General features: G+C 44.0%; 1 protein-coding gene across 19 annotated transcripts in view; it reads left to right on the forward strand.

The window, feature by feature from the left end:
- Positions 1 to 21,785, forward strand: part of ST3GAL4 (ST3 beta-galactoside alpha-2,3-sialyltransferase 4) — a 152,042-nt gene that overhangs the window by 24,239 nt on the left and 106,018 nt on the right. For 3 of the 19 annotated variants that reach the window (XM_087939064.1, XM_087939067.1, XM_087939045.1), the window contains exon 2: positions 10,554 to 10,717. The exons of 15 other annotated variants lie outside the window; for them this stretch is intronic. The gene's annotated coding sequence lies outside the window, so the exon portion shown is untranslated. Of the gene's footprint in view, positions 1 to 10,553; positions 10,718 to 21,785 lie in introns of those variants that run through there. One more of the 19 variants, XM_087939060.1, reaches the window with a different exon arrangement.

Genomic DNA, 21,785 nt, shown 5'->3' on the forward strand with positions numbered 1-21,785 from the left:
ACATTTCCTGTTTTCCTGTCTCATCCCATTTCAACAATAATGGTGTAAGAGAGCTTCCTCTCCCTAGTTTCTGTGTTTTCCAACCATCTGTCTATCTAAGCCAGATTGGCAGTGTTTAAAAGTTCGCATGTGGTGTATTGGGGAATTCATCAATTGCTGTTTAATCAATGTGCCGACATTACATTGACCTGTGGCTTAGCCTGATATGAGAAGTCAGTAAGTTGGGGGAGTTGCTACAGCTGAGCCAAGTAATAATCTCTTGTTGGTTTCTGGACAGATTTTGTAGTTGGGTTTGCATGCAATGCAAAGCTTGCTGTGATGTCTGTTAAATACTCTGACCGGGGTGACATTTTGCATTAAAAATTCAAGGCGGGAGGAAGGAGAAGCTGGCAGGATACTGAGCCTTGGGTGAGCCTCCAATGCTTGTTTGGTTTTTTTTTTATAAGAATGCCTGTCTGAAGCAAATAGGCTTCCTATACTAGATAGATGAATTCCAGGGCTTTATTTGGAAGGGTGCCTGTCTGCGTAGATGGAAGACAAGTAGAATAGCAGGGGGCACCTGATGGGTGGGAAGATTTGCAGAGATAAGAAGTACCTGCCAAACCTGATTGGGAAACGGAGGCTTCCTAGCAGTTGTTTTGCCAGCAGCCCTGAACAGTCGGAGTGTCCTATGGTGAGTAAGTATACTCATCACACCGATCACAAACTAAACAAATCAAGGGGTGTGTGATGATTAAGGGGATTAATGCTTCCGTACCTTCCATCGTTGCTTAGCAGGAACTGATAGCCATGTTCTAGACTAGGTTTAGGCAACTATGTCGCCTTTAGAACCGATGGACTTCAAAGCCCAGAATTCCTGGCTGAAGGTCATAAAGGGGGCCACAGAGGTAGTCCTTGACTTATGACCACCAATTGAACCCGAAATTTTTGTTGCTAACCGAAAGATTTGTTAAGGGAGTTTTGTCCAATTTTGTGACCTTTCTTGTCACAATTGTTTAGTCAATCACTGCAGTTGTTAGTAACACAGTTGTTAAGTGAATCTGGCTTCCCTATGGACTTCGTTGGTCAAAAGGTCGCAGAAGGGGATCGCTTGATCCCGGGACACTGCAACCGTCATAAATATGAGTCGGGTCACAAAAAGTGATTAAAGGACCCTAGTATTGTGGACCGTGGGCAGCCTGCAGTCGGCAGCAGAGTCGGACAGTGGGGAGGAACATGGGCCAGTCCGGGAGTCTGGGGAGGACTTGGACGAGGGATCTGCATCCGACCTAGAGATGGAGCCAGGGCCATCTGGGAGTTATGTGCTGACTCCGGAGGCTCCTGAATCTGACAGCAGTGAGGCAGAGGAACAAGGGGAGCCTATTCCCAGTATGCAAGTGCACAGAGCTGCCAGAAGGCAAGAAAAGTTAAGACAAAAGGGGCGACTTGGGAGTAAGGCTTGGAGGTGATTGGCCCTCCCATAAGACATAAAGGAGGAACAAAAGGACAGGAATCTTTGCAGGAAGCAACTTTATTCATTGAAACCTGAAGCTTGGTGTTGAATTTGTGTTCCGTTTTGGGCTCGTATAATTAATTGGACATTTAGTCGTTGGCAGCATTTCAAAGAAGATAAAGGTGCATGCTTATCAGACTTATCCTGAAGGACTTTGGCAGATTTCCATGGGACTATTTACAAATTGTTTCAGATTCATTACGGGCTGTGAATGACTAAAATTCATAGGCATTGAAATAAAGAAAAATGGGTTTGGGAACTAACGTGTGTTTGTTAGTGTCTCCATCAGCCTTGGTGAGAGCACCTGGGATGCTGCAACTATCAAAAATATGGCATCTGAGTTTTGATCACGTGAACATGGAGATGCTGCAAAGATCGTAAGTGTGAAAAATGGTCATAAGTCACTTTTTTCAGTGCCATTGTAACTTTGAATGGTCACTAAATGAAGTATTGTAAATTGAGGACTACCTGTAGTTTGCCCATCCCAGGATTCCACAGACAACACAGCCAGTTGCTGAGAAGTCTGGGAATTGACATTGATGTACCTGGAAAATATCCAGGTTGAAAAAAGTTGGCTAGGACCCCAATGTTTGCTTTAGATTAATCCTTTTTGGAATATATGTAATGCTACTTCTGGATAGAGGTTGTTTTTTCTTCAGATTAACAGAGTTGGAAAGGACCTTGTAGGGTCATCTAGTCCAACCCCCTGCCCAAGCAGGAGACCCTACATCATTTCTTACAGATGACAATCCAGTCTCTTCTTGAAAGCTTCCAGTGATGAAGCTCCCACAACTTCCGAAGGCAACTTCTGTTCCATCGATTGATTGTTCTCCCTGTCAGAAAAATTTCTCCTTATTTCCAGGTTGAATCTCTCCTTGATCAGTTTCCATCCATTATCCCTAGTCTAGCCTTAAGGTGCTTTGGAAAACAGCTTGACCCCCCTCCTCTCTATGGCAGCCCCTCAAATATTGGAACCCTGCTATCATGCCTCCCCTGGTCCTTCTCTTCCCTAGACTAGCCGTGCCTGGTTCCTCAAGCGTTCATCGTATGTTTTAGCCTCCAGTCCCCTAATCATCTTGGTTGCTCTTCTCTGCATTTTTTCTAGAGTCTCAACATCTTTTTTATAATGTGGTGACCAAAACTGGGTGCAGTACTCTAGGTCTGGTCTTACTAAGGCTTTATAGAGTGTTATTAGTACCCCACTTGATCCCTCTGTTGCTGCAGTTTAGGATTGCATTGACTTCTTTGGCTGCCTCTTGGCTCATATTTGCTTTTCTATTCTTGTTGAATTAAAGACAGGATGACCATGTGTATAATACAGGTAGTCCTGACTTGCAACAGTTCGTTCAGTAACCATTCAAAGCAGTCAAATTTTTTTTACCACTGGTTCGGTGGGCGTGGCTTGGTGGGTGTGGCTTGTGCGTGCACACACACTTTGCGTGCGCGCATGGCAAACGCACCCTGTGTTCAGGCACAAAGGCTTTCCGACTCGCCTCCTGCGAGCCTGCACTCTCCCTGACTTCCAGCAGCTGCCGCGCAGCAGTCTTCTTGCCACGCAGCTGCTCTTCAAAAGCAGGACATAAAGGATAGCATGGGAGCCTAGGCAGGCGGGCGGGCCAAACAACAGAGAGTTGGAGAGAACTGATCGGTCTCCGCTGCTTGTCGGCGCTACCGGCTCAGCAGAACCGGGCCAAACTGGTTAGAATACCACCACTGTTTCAAAGTTCTGATGGCACTGAAAAATGTGACTTATGAGCGTTTTTCACAGTTGGGACCTTTGCAAGCATCCTCATGAGCATGTGATCAAAATTCAGATGCTTGGCGCCTGGTTCATACTTCATGCAATCCCCTTTCGCGACCTTTTCACCAGCAAAGCCAGCTGGGGAAGCTGGATTCACTTCACAATCTGGTTCCTAACTTATCAACTGCAGCGATTCATGTAACAACTGTGGCAAGAAAGGGTGTAAAATGGAGCAAAGCTCACTTGAGAAATTCTTCACAGAAATGTTGGGGCTCCCTTGTGGTCGTAAGCCGAGGACTACTCGTGCGTGCTGTGTTTCCTTCCGTCCTTCTGTTCTGCGAGTGTGGAGAATGAGCAATCCTAGGGAAACAGTCACAGCAGCCGCTTCTCTTCATTCTGAGAACTCTGCTGGGTTCTTCTGTGGCTGCGTGTGCCAGATCCCCACGGCTGGAAAAGCAGATTGAGCTCCCCTCCTCTGGTCCTGCCATCTTGCAAGCATCCCTTCTCTGCTCCCAGTAGAACGATGTGAAGCTTTTACTGATCACTTACGCATCTTCAGATCTTGCAAACTTTACTCCGAAAGTTTCATTTCGTATGGGAGGATATTTCATGGCAGACCTTCTACAAACAAGTCTGCCTTTTCTTTCTTGTTCTAAAACTGTCAGCTGGATTTGATCTCATCTTAGTGGAATTCATCTCTCTCTGGATGGGTGAGGTTCTTATGCCATAATTATTCACATCTGCGGCTTTTGTTTGGATACTTCTCTGGCTTCTCACTGCATCTGTCTCTCTCGGTCTTGGAGGCATCCATTTACTTTTACCACCCCAATTTAGGATGGCCTTGAAGTCTGTTGGAGTTCTTGTAGGAAATCTTCAGGAGCCTTAGGGCAGGGATGAGATAAACTGACTGGGTGGCCTGAGAAACTAGGTTCACACAATGTCAAGTCAAATTCACTTTCTTGTAACAGGGTTGGTTTGGTTTCCAGTTGGTGTGAAACCCAGACCTTGTAGTTTGGAATCATGGTTCATGGTTTAGCTCAGTGTCTGCATCAAATAGAATATAATTCTTTATTGGCCAAGTGTGATTTGACACACAAGGAATTAATCTCTGGTGCATAAGCTCTCGGTGTACATACCAACAAGTGATAAATCATGATCATAATGCAATCATCATAAATCATAAGATGCAATACTCAGTGATAGACATAAGATACCAAATAAAGGCAACCAACATAAATCATAAGATAACAAACAACAAAGTGATATTCATAAGATGCTAAAGGAATAGTGAATAGAATAGAAATAGGAATAGAATAGAGTAGAGTAGAGTAGAATTGAATTGAATTGAATTGAATTGAATTGAATTGAATTCTTTATTGGCCAAGTGTGATTGGACACACACGAAATTTGTCTTGGTGTAAATACTCTCAGTATACATAAAGAAAAGGTACATTTGTCAAGAGTCAAGATAGGAAAATAGGAATAAGAGTAGGAAAGATGAGAAGTATAATAGTAATATAGCCCTACTACATGGTTTGCTATTCTAGAGCATAAGACATTGTTTTGTGAAATAGTTGTTTAGCAGAGTGATGGCATTCAGCCAATATAGATTATTCAGAGCATAGTTAAAGTAAACCACAATTTTGAGTTCTGTGTAACTTCATCCTATGTTCCCCCTTTTTTATCCTTACATGTAAACCAACTCATTCAAGACACTTTTAAGTTAGTAGCTAGTTTATCATAAAGCCTTATCTTATATATGGATAGTGATATAGAAGACATGGGTGGCTGTTAAGGGTAATCCTTGATTTATGAGAGCATCTGATCATGATCTTCAGTCGTGATAGTTGTAAATTGGTCACCCGTGTGATTGACCCAATTTTATGATGTTTTGGCAAACATTAAGCAAACATTATAGTCATTAAGTGAATCAGAGGTTCACTATGGACTAGTTCTGCTGAAAACCATCTGTAAATAACTATTTACTATAGATGTAAGTATCTGTTTTTGGCAAAACCATCATTAAACATGGTCACATGATTGTAGGATACTGCAAATGCCATAAATATGAGTTGGTTGCCAAGTAACTGACGTGTGTTCGTGTAACCAAGGGATGGTAGCTGTTGGATCTTCAGAAATGGAACATAAGTGCTCACCAGAGGTCCATTGTAACTTTGAACAGTCACTGGACTGTCTATGGAGATTCTGAGTCATCCAGCTGCTTGTGCCAAGGGTGTTTTTTCAAAAAAGCAGTTGGACTTTCTCATTGTTTTCCCTGAAGACATTTCGCTTCTCATCCAAGAAGCTTCTTCAATTCAGACAGCTTCAATTCAGACATTTCGCTTCTCATCTGAAAACTGAAAAAGCTTCTTGGATGAGAAGTAAAATGTCTTCAAGGGGGAAAAAGGTTCAGTTGCCTTTTGAGAAAAGCAGCTTTGGGATAAATGGACAGTTGTAAGTCAAGGACTACTGTTGGGTATATGAATACACCAACTGGTTTGGGTGAATGAATATATAAAACCTAGTTTTAAGTGTTTGCACCTTTAAGCTCAAACATGCAATGTCATTGCATAATTATGGGTGCGGTTGCAGGCTGCAATAATAGGCAGTGAGAGAGACGTAACACTTCCTGGTTTCTGATCCTGGTTTTGAGTTCCTGGTTCCTGGTGTTACTGGTCTCTGGTCTGTCTGCCTACTGTTTCCTCCTATATGAGATGTCTACTGTGCAAGATACTTCTCTCAACTGAACACAAGGACTGTTTGCTTGGTGAGCTGTGGATTCAGCATTGTCCTTGTGAGAAAGGTATCAGAAGAAGAAGATTTACAAGCAGATAAAGACATTGTATTTACTGTTTAAAAGACTAGGTAACTGGATAGATATACTGGATACTGACATATGGACTGAATGATCATTCTTAATCTCTGTGTGAATTAAATATCTATTTAAAAACCACAAAACAGTGTTTTTGTCTCCAAGTGTGTGTACTCTCTTGGGCCCAGCCTCACTCTCATTTGGCTGCCTGGCTTGACTGCTGCTGTGCACTCAGCTCAGGTTTATCCCAAACACCAACAACTACCTGTGGATGCTTCCTTTTTGCCTAATGTTACTTCTTTCAGGGGGTCTCCAGCATCTCACCCTGGTTCATGGTCATTTGATTTTGGACAGTCCAGGGGACTGAATCTGAGATCCCACCAATGCCAAAGAAGTGCCCTATCTCTAGAAGGGCTATTGAAAACTCACCCAGGGTAGAAGAGGAGGAGCAGGTTGGGAGGAGGGCAAACATCTTAAACAACTCAGCTCAGTTTGGACAGAGGGTAATGTAGCTGATAGGAACCCAACAATTTCCTTTGTCAGTTACTGCACCACCTTCTCACCCACTTCCTGAGATCAAAACAGATGGTGCACAGTATCTCTGCCTGCTCACAAAATATGTTGCATCAGAATGTTCTCTAAGCTTGATAACAACAGGATTAAAAAGCAAAATAACAGAATAGTAAAGTTAAAGGGACCTTGGAGGTCTTCCAGTCAAACCCCCTGTTCAAGCAGGAAGACAAATGGTTGTCCAATTGCTTCTTTAAAAAATCCAGTGTTGGAGCAAGTTCTGGAGGCAAGTTGTTCCATTGATGGAAAGTAATCAAGGAGAGAATCAACTTAGAACTAAGGAGAAATTTCCTGACAGTCAGAACAATTAACCAGTGGAACAACTTGCCTCCAGAAGTTGTGGGTGAAATTTCTCCTTAGTTCTGTTAGTGGAGATATATGCATGCATGCATGCATGCATGCATGTATGTATGTATGTATGTATGTATGTAAGTATGGCATTCAGCTTTGTTCGGGTATTTTCCCACGTCATTGTAGTTATGCTTTTAAAGCTGTAACAACGTTTCAGCAGAATCTCATCTGCCATCATCAGGCTTCTGTATATATATATATTGAGATCAACTTCCCTAATCTGGTATCTGCAGTTGTAGGTAGACCCCGATTGCTCTGCAGAAGATTAGCCTGGAGAAAGGCCACCTTAAAACATCAGGAAGAAGGATCAAACTCCTGTGACCTCATATTTATAACTTCGCCTAGCATTTCAACTCACTCTTTACTTATAGAGCTTCTGTAATAATGCTTATTGGTCATCAGGCTAAATCCACTGAGATATAGTTGAAAAGAAAAACCCATTACATTTGATCCCAGAATTCTGTCAAAGGCTTCACTTTTGGTAGTTTGTGTTGCCCTTTGTGGGTTGGCATTTTGTCATAACCTAGATCTGCCATAGAGAGGAGGAGGAGGAGGAGGAGGAGGAGGAGGAAGAGGAAGAGGAAGAGGAAGAAGAAGAAGAAGAAGAAGAAGAAGAAGAAGAAGAAGAAGAAGAAGAAGTAGAAGTAAAGTAGAAGTAGAAGTAGAAGTAGAAGTAGAAGTAGAGTAGAAGTAGAAGTAGTTTGTTTAGAGGCAAGGTTACCAGCGGAAGTTCAGGGAGCCAGATGGTGAGAGCTGCATGTTGTTGTTACTGTATAGTAATTTTTCAGTTGCTTAGGAAGGGGCTGGCAGGCTTCGAAGTTGGTGGAGTTGAATGATAAGAAAACAATGAATAGCAGAATCTAGATTGCCTTGTTCAAGGCTGTTCCAAAACAGATAGCAGAGAATGCATTTTTGCAGTTGGCACAGTGTGGATTTTGAATTAGTTACAAAGTCTGGAATGGCTGTTGCAGTTGTGTTTGATTGGAATGATCCTGGACCTGAATTGTCTGAATTTAAAATGAGGGTCATAAAACATGCAGGGTATTCTTTTTGCTTCTGTTTCTCAGCATAGGTTCTATAAGCCTTCCTCCCTTCCTTCCTTCCTTCCCTTGGAAGAAATATCCATCTTGTTCAGTTCCAAGCCGGGAAAAAGACACTGGAAACATGGAGGCTGATTGGAAAGATGGTTTAATGGTGAAGCAGAACCATCAAGCACATGGTCCTCCTGACCACATGGAGTTGAGAGAGAGGGGTATTCATACCTTCTCTTGAGCTTTGAACTTGAACTTCATGTTCCTGTGCAAGAACATGTATTCTGTTGGCTGTTGTAGGGGCCATAGCTAACTTCGTAGGTTGTGAGTCCCAGTTTGGTTGAAGTTTGCTGGGTGATGCAGTGTGTCCAGGTGATTGTGTCATGTGGTGAGCTCTGCTGGGTTAATCCTATTATGTCCTGGAGATTATGTCTTAATCCCATCACCCTGGATCTGGAGGTCTTTTGTCTTGTAGATATGCTGCCCCAGTCTTTCTTAATGGGCACGCAATATCTACTGGCAGCAGGAGTTGCTTTCTGTCTTTAAAACATGTTTCTTCTTTTATCATCCAGGGAAATATAATATTCTGCCTTTTTAATATTTCCTAAAATATTTCATTCTTCTAGGAGAGGAGAGGTCCTCCCTCACTTCCTCCCTCCTTCTCTCCATCCTTCCATCCCTCCATCTTTTCCTTCCTTCCATTTTACCTGAGCAAACAGTGCATTCACCTGTTTTGCTAAGCCATAATGCAGTTCACTTGGTTTAGCTTGAGTATATCATGTACACCTAGCCATGGCTAGCAAGAAAAAGCAATTCAAAGGGAGGGGATAGCAAATTAGAAAAGGCTTTGTATGGCTACTAAGGAGTTGTATTCAGCCACACAATGGTAGAGAGTTAACACTGAACCGCCATGGCAAAGGAGCTTTGGTTATTTGGGAGAGAATCGCCACACATGGCTTGATCCTTCTTCCTCTTTTCAGAAAATTGGGGTCCTGGTTGCTAGTATTTCTTCTGTTAGTATCCCAGCTAGAATATCTGTGGTCAAAATTCTCATAGGCACTTAGACAAAATAGTGCCTGCTCATCATCCCCACAAGAGAATGAACAAAGACTGGAGTCTTTGTGTAATGTTGGACTAAGATTGGGGACAGATTCCAGATCTTGCTTTTACTTGATCATGAAATATCTTGGCTGACTTTGGACCAGCTGTTATCTCACCACTTAATCTACTTTAGGGATGTTGTTGTTGAACAAAGTTTCTGGATGTATGCTGTGTGGTTGTGGCAGGCTGCAGTATATAAGCTGCCTTGAATTTCCAGAGGAGCATGGGCTATAAATGCAACACATATGCTTTTTATGCTAAACGCTTAAAGGATATTGCTTCTATGATGCCTTTTAAATAATTCCTTAATCTCTTTGCTCATTAGATGTAATGCTCGCTTTCTTCATAGGCAGTTACTCAAATAGTTATTTATTGCCTATTTACTGATTGCCAACTCTCTGAATCTGCCTTCCCTACAGCGTAGCCAAGAGGTTGACAGCAGATCAGTGACAACGATCAGAATTGTAAAACTGAGACAAGTAGCAGTAGTAAAAATAAATAGCCAAATGGCAGAAAAACAAAACAGGTCCCAAACAAATCTAATAAGTAAGCAAAATGAAAATGTATGACTATATTTAAAGAGACAGCTTAGTCTAGTAGTTAAAATGCTGAACCAGAAGAGTGAGTTTTAGTTCCACCTTAGGCACAAAAGCCATCTGGGTGATTCTGGATCAATCACCAGGAGATGCTGAGTTCTAGTCTCACCTTAGTCATGAAAGCCGTCTGGGTGATTCTGGATCAATCACCAGGAGATGCTGAGTTCTAGTCTCACCTTAGGCACGAAAGCCATCTGGGTGATTTTTGGGTCAATCACTAGGAGATGGTGAGTTCTAGACATTAAAGCTGCATGAGTGACTTTGGCCCTGCCCCTCCCTCTCAGCCCAACCCACCTCACAGGGTTGTTGTTGGGAAAATTGGAGGAGAAAGGAGTATTAGGTATATTCACTGCCTCGAGTTATTTATAAACAACAATAAGGCTGGATGAAAGGCAAATAAATGCATTTTTCTTCTGCCATTGACAAGTTTCAACTACATGACTAGATAATCTGTGACTTAATAGATGTTGTCCTAGAGAAGCTTCTCAAAAGGCAAGTTAACTTCCTTGTTTTTTTTCCCCTTGAAAACATTTCGCTTCTCATCCAAGGAGCTTCTTCAGTCCATGAGAATCTCTGTAAAGCTTTAGATCGGGGTCTTCAAACTTGGCAACTTTAAGACTTGTGGACTTCAACTTCCAGAATTCTGGGAGTTGAAATCCACAAGTCTTAAAGTTGCCAAGTTTGGGGACACCTGCTTTAGATGTTGCATTCTCATGATAGTTGGGGCTATTGGAAATGATCGCTTCCAGACTGTAGGCTCTTCACCCACTACAAAAAAATTAAGACCATGGTTTCCCCCAGGCTTGATAAGATATTAAATGTCTGATAATATATTTTTAAATTTTTTTTCTTGCTCTAGCAATGACTAGGAACCGAGTTGGAGAGAGGAGAATCAGCAGTTTCCACGCTTGAGAGGATTATTAAGTCAACAATCCCAGCTGTTTCCCACAGTCCTGAAGAGAATAGCAAAGTATCTATTGACTCAGGAGGGCCAGAAACTCAAACGAAGCCCCTGAAACACAGGTCTGTGCTTTGACTGGTGTTTAATGTGGCATTCAGATCTTCTAGTACATTTTCTGAGGCTTTATTGTAGCCTGCAATATAGATAAGCATCCGGCCATATCATGTCCGTGAATCTTTTACCAAGTAGGCAATTTCTGAGTTGGGGGTTAAGAGGGTGGAAAGTCTAGATTGCAACCATAGCAGATGCGAAGCATGATAGCCGTTTTGGACAACATTTAGCAGCAGGGCAATCTTGGTAAATTTTGAGAGAAGCAGTAGCTGAAAAGCTGCCTTCTTGGTCTGTGGATGAGCTGTATCTTGAGAGCTGAGAGTCAAGAAAAGAATTTTCCAGTTGGTAGACAGAAGCGGTTCTCAGGTTTTGTGATACTGATCTTCTGCTAATTTGGATGCCTCATGCTCATTTGAGGGCTTCTTAAGTAACTCCTCCAATCATTATCTCCTCCACGTAAGTCCTCCAATCATTAATAGGCTGTGGGCTGCCACAAAGAAGAGGGGATCAACCTCCTCTCCAAAGCAGCGATCCCCAACTTCTTGGGCACCTGGGGCTGGTTTAGTGGAAGACCATTTTTTTTTCACACACCAGGGATGTGTGGAGGAGGAGCATGCCACCTATATCCCTTGCATGTACAGTTTCGCTCACCTGCCACTCAACTTCCTAACAGGCCGTGGACTGGTACTGATCCATAGCCTGGGGTTTGGGGATCCCTTAGGGATGGGATGCTACCGGTTTGGCCTGGTTCTATAGAACTGGTAGCTCTGAAAAGAAGAAGACACAGAACCGGTTTGCTGTTTGGCCCACCCACCGGCCCGTGTTCTTCGCTGTCCTTTATTTCCTGCTTTTTCAACCTCAGCTGCTTTGCGCGGCACAGATGAGGTTCAAAAAGCAGGGAAGAAGAGGATTTTCAAACGCTGAGCACCCGCATGTGCAAAAGGCACTCTCACCGAACCGGTAGTAACACCAGTTGAATCCCACCCCTGGGATCCCTGCTCCAAAGTACCCGAAGGAAGAACAAGCAATGGGTGGAAACTAATCAAGGAGAGACACAACCTAGAACTAAGGCGACATGTTCTGACAGCGAGAACAATTAATCAGTGGTACAACTTGCCTCCAGAAGTTGTGAATGCTTCAACACTGGAAGTTTTTAAGAAGAGATTGGGCAGCTATTTGTCTGAAATGGTATAGGGATGTGGCATGCGTTCCGGAAGAGGCACGCAGAACCATTACTGCTGGCACATGAGCCCTCGCTCAGACAGCTTATTGTTGGGTATCTGGTGCTCATGCACAGGGGCGCAGTGGTATGCGGGAGACATGCACGTGTACGCAGAACACGTGCGCGGCGGGGGTCACACGCGCATGCAAAGAAGCGCGCAGGTCACATGGGTCACAGGCACATGCTCAGGGGGCATGGTGACCCCGTGCGCATTGCCTTCTGGGTGATGGCACACAAGCGTGAGCTCCCAAGCGCATGCGCAATTATCGGCACGGGACCCCAATAAGGTTAGTCTAGAAGGCCTCTTGGGTCCCTTCCAACTCTGTTATTCTGATAGTATGTTGTGTTACCTACCTGTCTGTCTATCATACTCCAGTGATTCTGGCAGCAGGTAAGAAGCACATTGTGAAATTGGTTTTATTGTGAGCTTTCTGCGTTATGTCATCAGTAAGGAGCAGATAGTTTCCTTTGTCCCTTCGTAGCTGTGAGAAGAAGTTTTGTAACTTCTGCCAGAGAGGGTGGGTGGCAGGTCACAAATGGAAAAGTGGAAAAACAAGTTTCTAAGCCTTTTGCTGACTGCTATAATTTGAGTCTTTCCTACACGCCCTTCCTTTGTCAACTCCAGACTATCCCCTGCAAGATAATATAATATGATAATATGATTATTATAAGGTCACCTCTGGCTTCCTTAGGTCTCCCTGTGGCCTCCTTAGGAAATTTAAACGAGAAGTGACAACAGCTTAGCTATGTTGGCTTGGTGTCCACCTGCCCAGGGAAAAACACAAAACGGTGCCAGAGAGAGAGCAAAGGGCCAGGCTGGGTTCAGAGCCATCCTCAGCCATGGAAGCTCAATAGGTCACCTGGGCCCTGTTGTCTTTTGACCTAACCGGCCTTGTAGGGATGTGGTTATGGGGGAAAAATTGGGAGGTTGCCTTGAGCTCCTGAACAGAAGATGGGATCTGAAACTAAATACCAAACAGACAGGTGTGTAGCAATAGCAATAGTGCTTATACCTGTATACTGCTTTATAGTGATTTACAGCCCACTCTAAGCAGTTTACAGAGCCAGCCTCTTGCCCCCAACAATCTGGCTCCTCATTTTACCCACCTCAGAAGGATGGAAGGCTGAGTCAATCTTGAGCCTGGTGAGAATCGAACTGCCAAATTGCAGGCAGCTGGTAGTCAGCAGAAGTAGCTTGCAGTACTGCGCTCTAACCACTCCGCCACCACAGCTCAAATACAGGTAGTCCTCAATTAGAAACTGGCTCGTTTAGTGGCTGTTCATGCTTATGAAAACGTAATTTTATGGCCCGTCCTCACAATTATGGTCTTTGCAGGTCTTTAAAGCAAGGGAAAGCTGAAGTTAGAACATAAGCACGGTCATGGTTTTACTTAGCAACCACTTCAAAGTTGTTGGTCCCAATTTTGGTCGCTAAATGAGCATCTATCCAAGCAGCAAATGGTGCCACCCATGAAAACATATCTGGTTGGAGTAACTGAATAATTGGAGTCAAATGCCTTTGGTAATGGAACAGCTCCAATGGTTATACAATAAAGCAGCAGGCCCAAACCTTTGGGGTACCAGAGACCGGTTCCGTGGAGAGAGGTTTTTCCGTGGACCAGAGGGGGCGTGGTTTTGTGTGCTGCCATGGATGGGGTTTTGTGTGTTTGTGCAGCCTGGTTCCTGGCATCCCATGGCCACGGAACTGGATCCCTGCAATATAGGGAAGAGGGTGTCTCATAATTCAGGGATTGTAGTCTGGGGTCAGACGTCTCCCGAAAAGTAGCTGTCACACTGTGGTAAATTTGGTGACAAAGGCAGAATTGGTGGGAGTATTTATGTGTCATTGCGTTGTAATTTCTCCCCAAGGGAAAAAAACAACAACACCCTTGCTCTGTTTTGTCCATTAGAATAAAGTGCAGAACTGTTTGCTAATAACTTTACAACAGAGGCTGTTCAAAAAAGAAACTAAAAGATTATTTTCGTTTTGCTCTTGAGAGGATTCTCCCTGGGGAACCCGCATGTTTCACAGCTCCTCCAATGTTTCTTTGCAGGAAGAGAACAAATGAAGTCACACAGTATTTTTCAACCACGGAAAATTTTTCTCATTCGAAATTTGATTTAAGGTAAAAATACAAAAAAAAGTAATAGGAAAATAAGGAAGGGAAAAGTGAAGAGGAAAGTGTAGGGAAAAGGAAAGGAAGGAAGAAGCAGCGTTGACCTACGACACCTTTTGGTGCAATAGAATAAGGTAATGGCATCAAACCTCAACTTTTTACTTAGATATTGTAATACAAAATGGCCATTTCTATATCAACAAACCTATCTAATCGGCAAAACCCAAAATCAAAGCTTCATTCTTTTTTCACTTTCTTCCCCCATCTCAAGCAGAAAGTCCAAAAGTGGTATTCAAGTCGAAACAAAGTTAATTGTATTTTTTTTTCTTTAATCAAAATAGTCAATTTGACTCTCTTTGCAACTTTTGTAGCCAAACTTCAGCAACTTTAAGATGATTGGATTTCAACTCCCAGAATCCCCCAGCAGGCATAGTCCACTGGGGAATTCTGGGAGTTGCAGTCCATGCATCTTAAAGTTGCCTAAGGTTGAGAAACATAGAAATAACACAAATCCACACAAAACTCATTGTTCCTATGTTGATTTTGAGCATCTACACCCAGGGGTGGGATTCAAATTTTCTGACAACTGGTTCTGCGGGCGTGGCCAGGTGGGTGTGGCCAGATGGGCATGGCCATGTGACTGGGTGGGCGTGGCTTTTTTTTTTTGGCAACCTCCCCTTCTCATTTTGGGGGCCTTCTGGGCCTCAGTGAAGCCTCCGGGGATTTTGCTCCCAGAAGGCCTGTGGCCCAGGAAGGAAAAAAAATGAAGGCTGGGGGGGGGACATGCAGCACCCCCCCATGCTCCATTTTGGGGCCTTCTGGGCCTCAGAGGAGCTTCCGGGGTGTGTGTGTTTTTGCTCCCAGAAGGCTTCGCTGGGGCTCAGGAAGGGGAAAGAAACAGCCTGGGGGGTGCACAGCACCCCTATACTCCACTATGGGGCCTTCTGGGCCTCAGGGAAGCCTCCTGGGTGAAGCAGTAAGACAGCGAGGGGGATCCTGTCACAGCTGATCATTGGAACAGCTGATCATCAGGAGGAAAAAGAAAGAAATACCTTAAGGAGTGACTGGGCAGGGAAGAACGCAGTCAGCGATGTCAGGCATGTGCGTGATGTTGCACATGCGCGATAAGGACGGACTGTGTGGGGAGGGGAGGGGCGGGTAGAGAGGGTCGGGGCCAGCCAGGGGCACGATTTGCTGGTTCTCTGAATTGCGCAGAATCGTAACAACCAGTTCTATAGAACCGGTCTGAACCAGTAGACTCTCACCCCTGTCTGCACCTTGCTTATCAATGGAGACCGAGTGGAGCAAGTGGCCAGTTTTAAGTTTCTGTGTGTTACCCTAAAAGAGGACCTGACCTGGAGTGCCCACATTGCAGCCCTAGTCAAAAGGGCCCAGCAGAGGCTTCTCAGAAAACAACAACTGAATGAAAAACTGCTGGTGACTTTCTACCGCTGCACCATAGAGAGTATATTAACTTACTGCACCTCTGTATGGTTTGCCAATTGCACAGGGGCAGAGAGGAAAGCACTCCAGAGGGTTAACGTCATTGCCCAGAAGATCATTGGTTGCCTTCTCCCTTCTTTGGAAGAGCTTTATAGCTCCTGCTGCCTTATGAAAGTTCAAAACATTCTCAAAAGATCTACCTCATCCTTGGCACCCCTTTTTTTGAACTATCATCATCTGGCAGACGGTACAGAATAATAAAAACAAGGACAAATAGGCTGAAAAACAGCTTCTATCCCAGCACAGTAGCTCTTTTGAATTCTGCTGTATAGTGCAGTGTTGGTGTGGTGTCGGGGGGTTTCCGGTTCAATGTGTGGAGGGTGATGGATGTGTGTTTGTGTTTATTTTCATGGTCACAGTCATGATGTACACTGAAGATGGTGTTTGATTTCGTTGTACAAGGTGCAATGACAATAAACCAAACTAAACCTCAAGATTTGGGCATCTTGGTAGAAGCCTGCTCAATGTTTGGATGTTGTCAGCCAAGGCAAGTGTTTCTTAGTTTTACCAGGCATTTGTAAAAGCGATGGAGTTCTCCCAAAGAACCAGGGAGGAGAGAAATAAACAAATTGAGAGCAAAATGTCAATTCTTTTCTTTTAAAAAAACTTCTTCATTGGAATTACTTATATTTTGATTTAATATACAGGTAATATTCAGACTTTGTATATTGTCATTTTTCATCAGAATATATTCCAGGTAGATGGAATATATGGATAGAGGACTCTCTATCCATTTGTTTAGTGACCATTCACAGTTACAACAGCCCTGGAAAAAAATGATTCAGGACTGTTTTTCACACTCACGACTGTTGCAGCATCCCCATGGTCATGTGATCAAAATTGGGGGGCTTGGCAATTGGCATGTATTTATGACCATTGCACTCCAGATAATCCTTGACTTAACGACCAAAATTGAGCCCAAAATTTCTTTTGTTAAGCGAGACATTTGTTAAGTGAGATTTGCCCCATTGTATGACCTTTCTTGCCACAGTTGTTAAGTGAATCACTGCAGTTGATAAGTTGGTAACCCGGTTGTTAAGTAAATCTGGCTTCCCCATTGATTTTGTGAGAAGGTCGCCAAAGGGGATCAAATGACCTTGGGACACTGCAACCATCATAAATATGAACCAGTTGTTGTGGTTCGCCAGCCGCCAGTGCAGATGGCAGCGGAGTCGGGCAGTGAGGAAGAACGGGGACCAGTCAGGGAGTCTGGAGAGGACTTGGACAAGGGTTCTGAGTCTGATGCAGAGATGGGACCAGGGCCATCTGGAAATTGTGTGCTGACTCCAAAGCCTTCAGAGTCTGGCAGTAGTGAGGCAGAGTGACCAGGGGAGCCTGTTCCCAGTGCGCGTGTGCACAGAGCTGCTAGAAGGCAAGAGCAGCTGAAACAAAAGGGGGGACTCAGGAGTAAGGCTGGGAGGTGATTGCCCTTCCCATAAGGGATAAAAGTCAGGCCAAGATGAAGAAACTTTTGCAGGAAGCAAAGTAGTTCAATCGGTTCTGAGTCATCGTTGAAGCTGTTTGTACTTCGATTGGTTTTTTTCTTGTACTTCAGTTGGCTTCTTTTATAGTTAATTGGATACTTCTGTTTTTTGGCAGCATTCCACATAACTGAAAGGTATGTGCTTATCTTGGGGGACTGTTTAAGATTAGTTCTGGTTGGGAATGGAAACAATTCCCAGCATTGCAATAAAATAGGTTTTGCTCTTAAAACAAGTTTGTGATTAATTATGTTTGACGAAGTCAGAACACCAGTTGCCAAGCATCTGGACTTTGATCACATGATCAGAGGGACACTGAAATGGTCATAAGTGTGAAAAACTGTCATAGCTCACAGTTTTCTGTGCCATTAGTCACTAAATGAACTGTTGTAAGTCAAGGACTACCTGTATTCCGAGGTCAAGTAATCACCATTTGTAACCTTTCCACCCAGCCTCTGGCAAGGAAAGTCAATGGGGGAAGCCAGATTTGCTTAACGACTGCATGATCCATTTGCTTCGCTTAATAACTGTGGCCCAAAAGGTTGTAAGATGAGGCGCAGCTCACTTAACACTGCTTAGCAATGGAAATTTTGAGCTCGATTGTGATCGTAAGTCAAGGACCACCTGTGTTTGTATTTAACATTGGTGGAAAGATTAGAAAAACTCCTTTTTATAAATACGGTGAGGGCAGATGGCACAAACTTTGCATCCTAATCTACGTTGCCTTTCAGGAAATGAGACCATTTGCGTACTATCCCAGATGGTGCCAATGAATATGAGAAAGGAACTGTGTTCTTTTTCCTAAAGCAGCCACCTTTGATTTACATATACTAATTTTTGGCTTAACGGGACTCCCACCTGCACCTGGTAATGTCCAAAAAGTGAAACCAGGACTGTGCTGGCCTTTCAAAAAACTGAATTATGTTTATCGCTTATAAAATGTGGCAAAAAAAAACCACAATCTGCCTAACAAAGATATTTGGGAAATTTTTACTAGAAAGTCAATAGAGAATCAACAGTCTGTTTCCCCTGATAGCGGTGCTTGCTGGAGAAAAAAAAAAGTGAAGGATCCAAGTGGTAGAAGTTAGATTAGTTTTTTTCTCCTTTCCTAAGAATGTAAACGAGTTCTTTTAAGGGAGAAACTGTCTTGCTTTCGGGAAGTGTTCTAAAACAAATGACGTGAACACTTGGCTGTGAGGATGTTTCTGTGGCGAGAGCTGTCAAAGGAAGCTTATATGACATGAAACAGTTCTGATCTTCAACCATGATTAGCGCCAAGAAAGAAAGCAGAGAGGCCACTTCTGGCCTGGTGTGCCATTAGAGCTTTAAGCGTTCTTGATCCTTAAAAGTTGTAAGCGAGTAACAGGCAGAAGGATTGATTTTGTGCTAATTACTTTCCTTTTTGGCTTTGGAGTTCAGCACTGGTAATATACAAATAGAGGAACATGATGGCTCAGTGGCTGAAGACTCTGAGCTTGTCGGCTGGAAAGCACATAGCCTAGGTTTGAGATCCAAGTCCTATGTGACGGGGTGAGCTCCCGTTCCTTGCCTCAGGTCCTGCCCACCTAGCAGTTCAGAAGCATGCAAATGTGAATAGATAAATAGGTACCACATTGGTGGGAAGGTAACAGTCTCCCATGGGCCTCAGCATATAGCAGGGATGTCAAACTTGAGGTCTGGGGGCCAGATCTGGTCCGGAGGGTGCTTAGATCTGGTCCGTGGGGCTGCCCTGGAAACGGCAAAAGACCGGCCCGCGATGCCTCTGCTAGTGAAAACGGAGCTCGAACTCCATTTTCGCTTGCAGAGGGTTGCAGGAGGCCATTGCAGCTGAAAACGGAGCTTGTGAGGGCCGTGGGTGAAAATTCATTCATTCTGTCATGGTTAGGTAGTGTATATTAGATGTGGCGACCCTTTGAGAGCCGTATGCAATGAAATTTCATTTTAATGTATGCATTGAATGTGTACATTCAGAGTGACAATAAAGCTATTCTATTCTATTCTATTTTATTCTATTTTAGTCTAGTCTAGTCTAGTCTAGTCTAGTCTATTCCATTCCATTCCGTGGGACAAGGGGAAGATGGGAGAACTCCCACATACATTCCAAACAGTGGTTTCTCAAAAAGAGGCTGCAAGGCAGTATTCCCAGTGGGTTTTGAGCACTGGGAGATAATGGGGGTAGCCATATTTCTTTCCATTGCTGTGTCTGTAACTATTGTGCGTTAAATAAATCACAGCCTCTGGTTGTTATTAATAAGCTTGATATCCAGATAGCCACTCCTTGCTGATGTTTGCCTCCCTCCCCTACATTAGCACTCCATCCTGATTTGCCCTTGGCCTGAAGTGCAGAAACTGTGGGAGTCTGCCTCTCCTCCTCCTCCTCGCAGGTTCCTCCCTGTTTTGTCTCCAAAACCAATGCATCATCTTAATTAAAAGTAACCTCAGTGTGTCTCTGGCCAAGGCCGGCTGATAAAAGTTTGAAATGTTGCTTTTCCTTGGACGGAGCCAAGGCGAGGGTGGGGGGAACCATACTATGTTGGCTGAGATATCAAGGCAAGCTGTTATCTGTCCAGAACCAGGAGGCGAAGGGGGTAGAAAATGGTTTGAAGTGCCAGAAACATTTTGTTTCATTTGTGCAGTTCTAGGCGGTGTTTCTGAGCTCAGGAATGGATGTTTTTGCGATAACCACAGTGATGTTCATCCCCTTTGATATGTAGGTTTTCTGAATTGGCGGGGCGGGGGAGGTTGTTGGTGGTGCAAGGTGTTTGCTTGCATTTGGAGGCAAGGCGTTGGCAGGCTGACTTTGCAGCCTGCAAACAGAACGGCTCTCTGTCCATCTCAGTTTAGGCTGCTAGTGGGTTTTTATTTATTTCCCAAAGCACCCGAAGGCAAGACAAGAAGCAACCGATGGAAACTGAACAAAGAGAGAAGCAACTTAGAACTAAGGAAATATTTCCTGACAGGGAGAACAAATAACCAGTGGAACAGCTTGCCTTCAGAATTTGTGGGTGCTCCAACTCTGGAGGCTTTTAAGAAGGGACTGGACAACCATTTGTCTAAAATAGTATAGGGCTATGTTGGCGAACCGATGGCATGTGTGCCACAGGTGGCATGTGGAACATTTATGTGGGCACACGAGCCCCAGCCAAACTTCCGGAAATACCAGAAGTGCCAAAATGGGCCTGTTTTTCAGCCTCCAGAGGCTGCAGAAGCTTCCCCCGAGCCCCCGGGAGGGCAAAAACAGCTCCCCCAGACTTCAGAGGCCCTCTGGAGGCTGAAAATGGGCACTTCTGGTATTTCCAGAAGGCCCCATTTTTTCGGCCTCCCGAGGCTGCAGAGGCTTCCCTTGAGCCTCCAGGAGGGTGAATAAAGGCCTCAAACTGGCTGAAAATCAGCTGGGAGGCACGCATGCACGGGTAAGGGAGCGGGGGGGGGTGTTGCGTGCTCATGCACGGGAGGGCACATTGCATTGTGGGTGCTGGCACGCGCACACTTTTTGGCACACCACAACAAGAAGGTTTGCCATCACTAGCCTAGGCAGTTGGACTAGAAGACTTCCGAGTTCCCTGCCACCTCTGTTATTCTGTGCTCTACACAGCAGACAAAATTATTTCCTTTTTCCTGCTTTGGTTTGAACCTGCAGAATGTAGTCACAGAACATCCAGCTGTTTTATTTTGGGTCCCCCCCGCCAAGCTTGGGTTCTGCTTTGGCCTTCAGTAGACTTGCTAAGTTGCTGAAATCCTTGGCATTCTCTTCCATTCTGTTAGGCTAATTTGCTCACTTGTATAAACTGAGGATTTTTTGGTGTCTCCTTGGAATTGTTTGCAAACTACTCTGAGGCACAAAGCACAGAAGAAGTTCTGTGTCTCTCATTTCTTCTCTCGGATGGATCCATTCCTGGCTTTCTGTTTAGTTGTTGGATTTAATGAAAGCTAAGTATAGTGCCAGGGCCCTTGAATCCTTCCAAGGCCTTTATTGAGAAGCTGAATTTACAACACCCCCAAGCACATAAATCCAGTGAGATTGCTTCAAGACATGGCTTTTATTGTGCTTGACCAGCCTTGGACACAGGATTTCATAGCCTTTCTCCTGCTGTTTGAAAGATTAAAGGAGACTATGCAGAATGTCAGAGGGCAAAGAGCATATAAAATAATGCGTAAATGATGGTGATGATGCTGATGTGATACTGCTGTGATTTGTCATGCAAAGCAGCTCCAAGCACTGTAGAATATTAGATACAGCGGGAGTTAAAAATAAAATAACCAGACAGATGAATAAATCAATGGAGGCCACAAACTGTGGAATTATTTATCTTAATCTGTCAGCTGCCCAGGGGAAGAAGAGAAATCTCAGAATGAGACTAAATATTAGAATTGGAAGAATGTCCCTCCGTGGAGGCACTATAATGCGAAGGTCTGTCCTCATGGTTGATGCCTTGTAAACATGGACAGAATATTTATAACAGCAGACATTCTGATGACAGTTTTAGCAATTGGACAGATCTCTGTGGAAGAAAGTGTTCTCAGATCTGTCTCTGCCTCCCTCTCTCTCCATCCATCCATCTTTCATTTATCTATCTAATCCAGAGGTCTTCAAACTTGACAGCTTTAAGACTTGTGGACTTCAACTCCCAGAAATCCTTGTCCAGTCATGTTAACTTAGGAATTCTGGGAGTTGAAGTCCATAAAACTTAAACTTGCCAAGTTTTGAGACCCTTGACTTGATCTCTCAATCATGTCTATGCCTGCCTGCCTATCT

The sequence above is a fragment of the Pseudonaja textilis genome, chromosome 9 (genome assembly GCF_049901715.1).
Source record: "Pseudonaja textilis isolate UNSWEBS1 chromosome 9, rPseTex1.2, whole genome shotgun sequence".
NCBI lineage: Eukaryota > Metazoa > Chordata > Lepidosauria > Squamata > Elapidae > Pseudonaja > Pseudonaja textilis.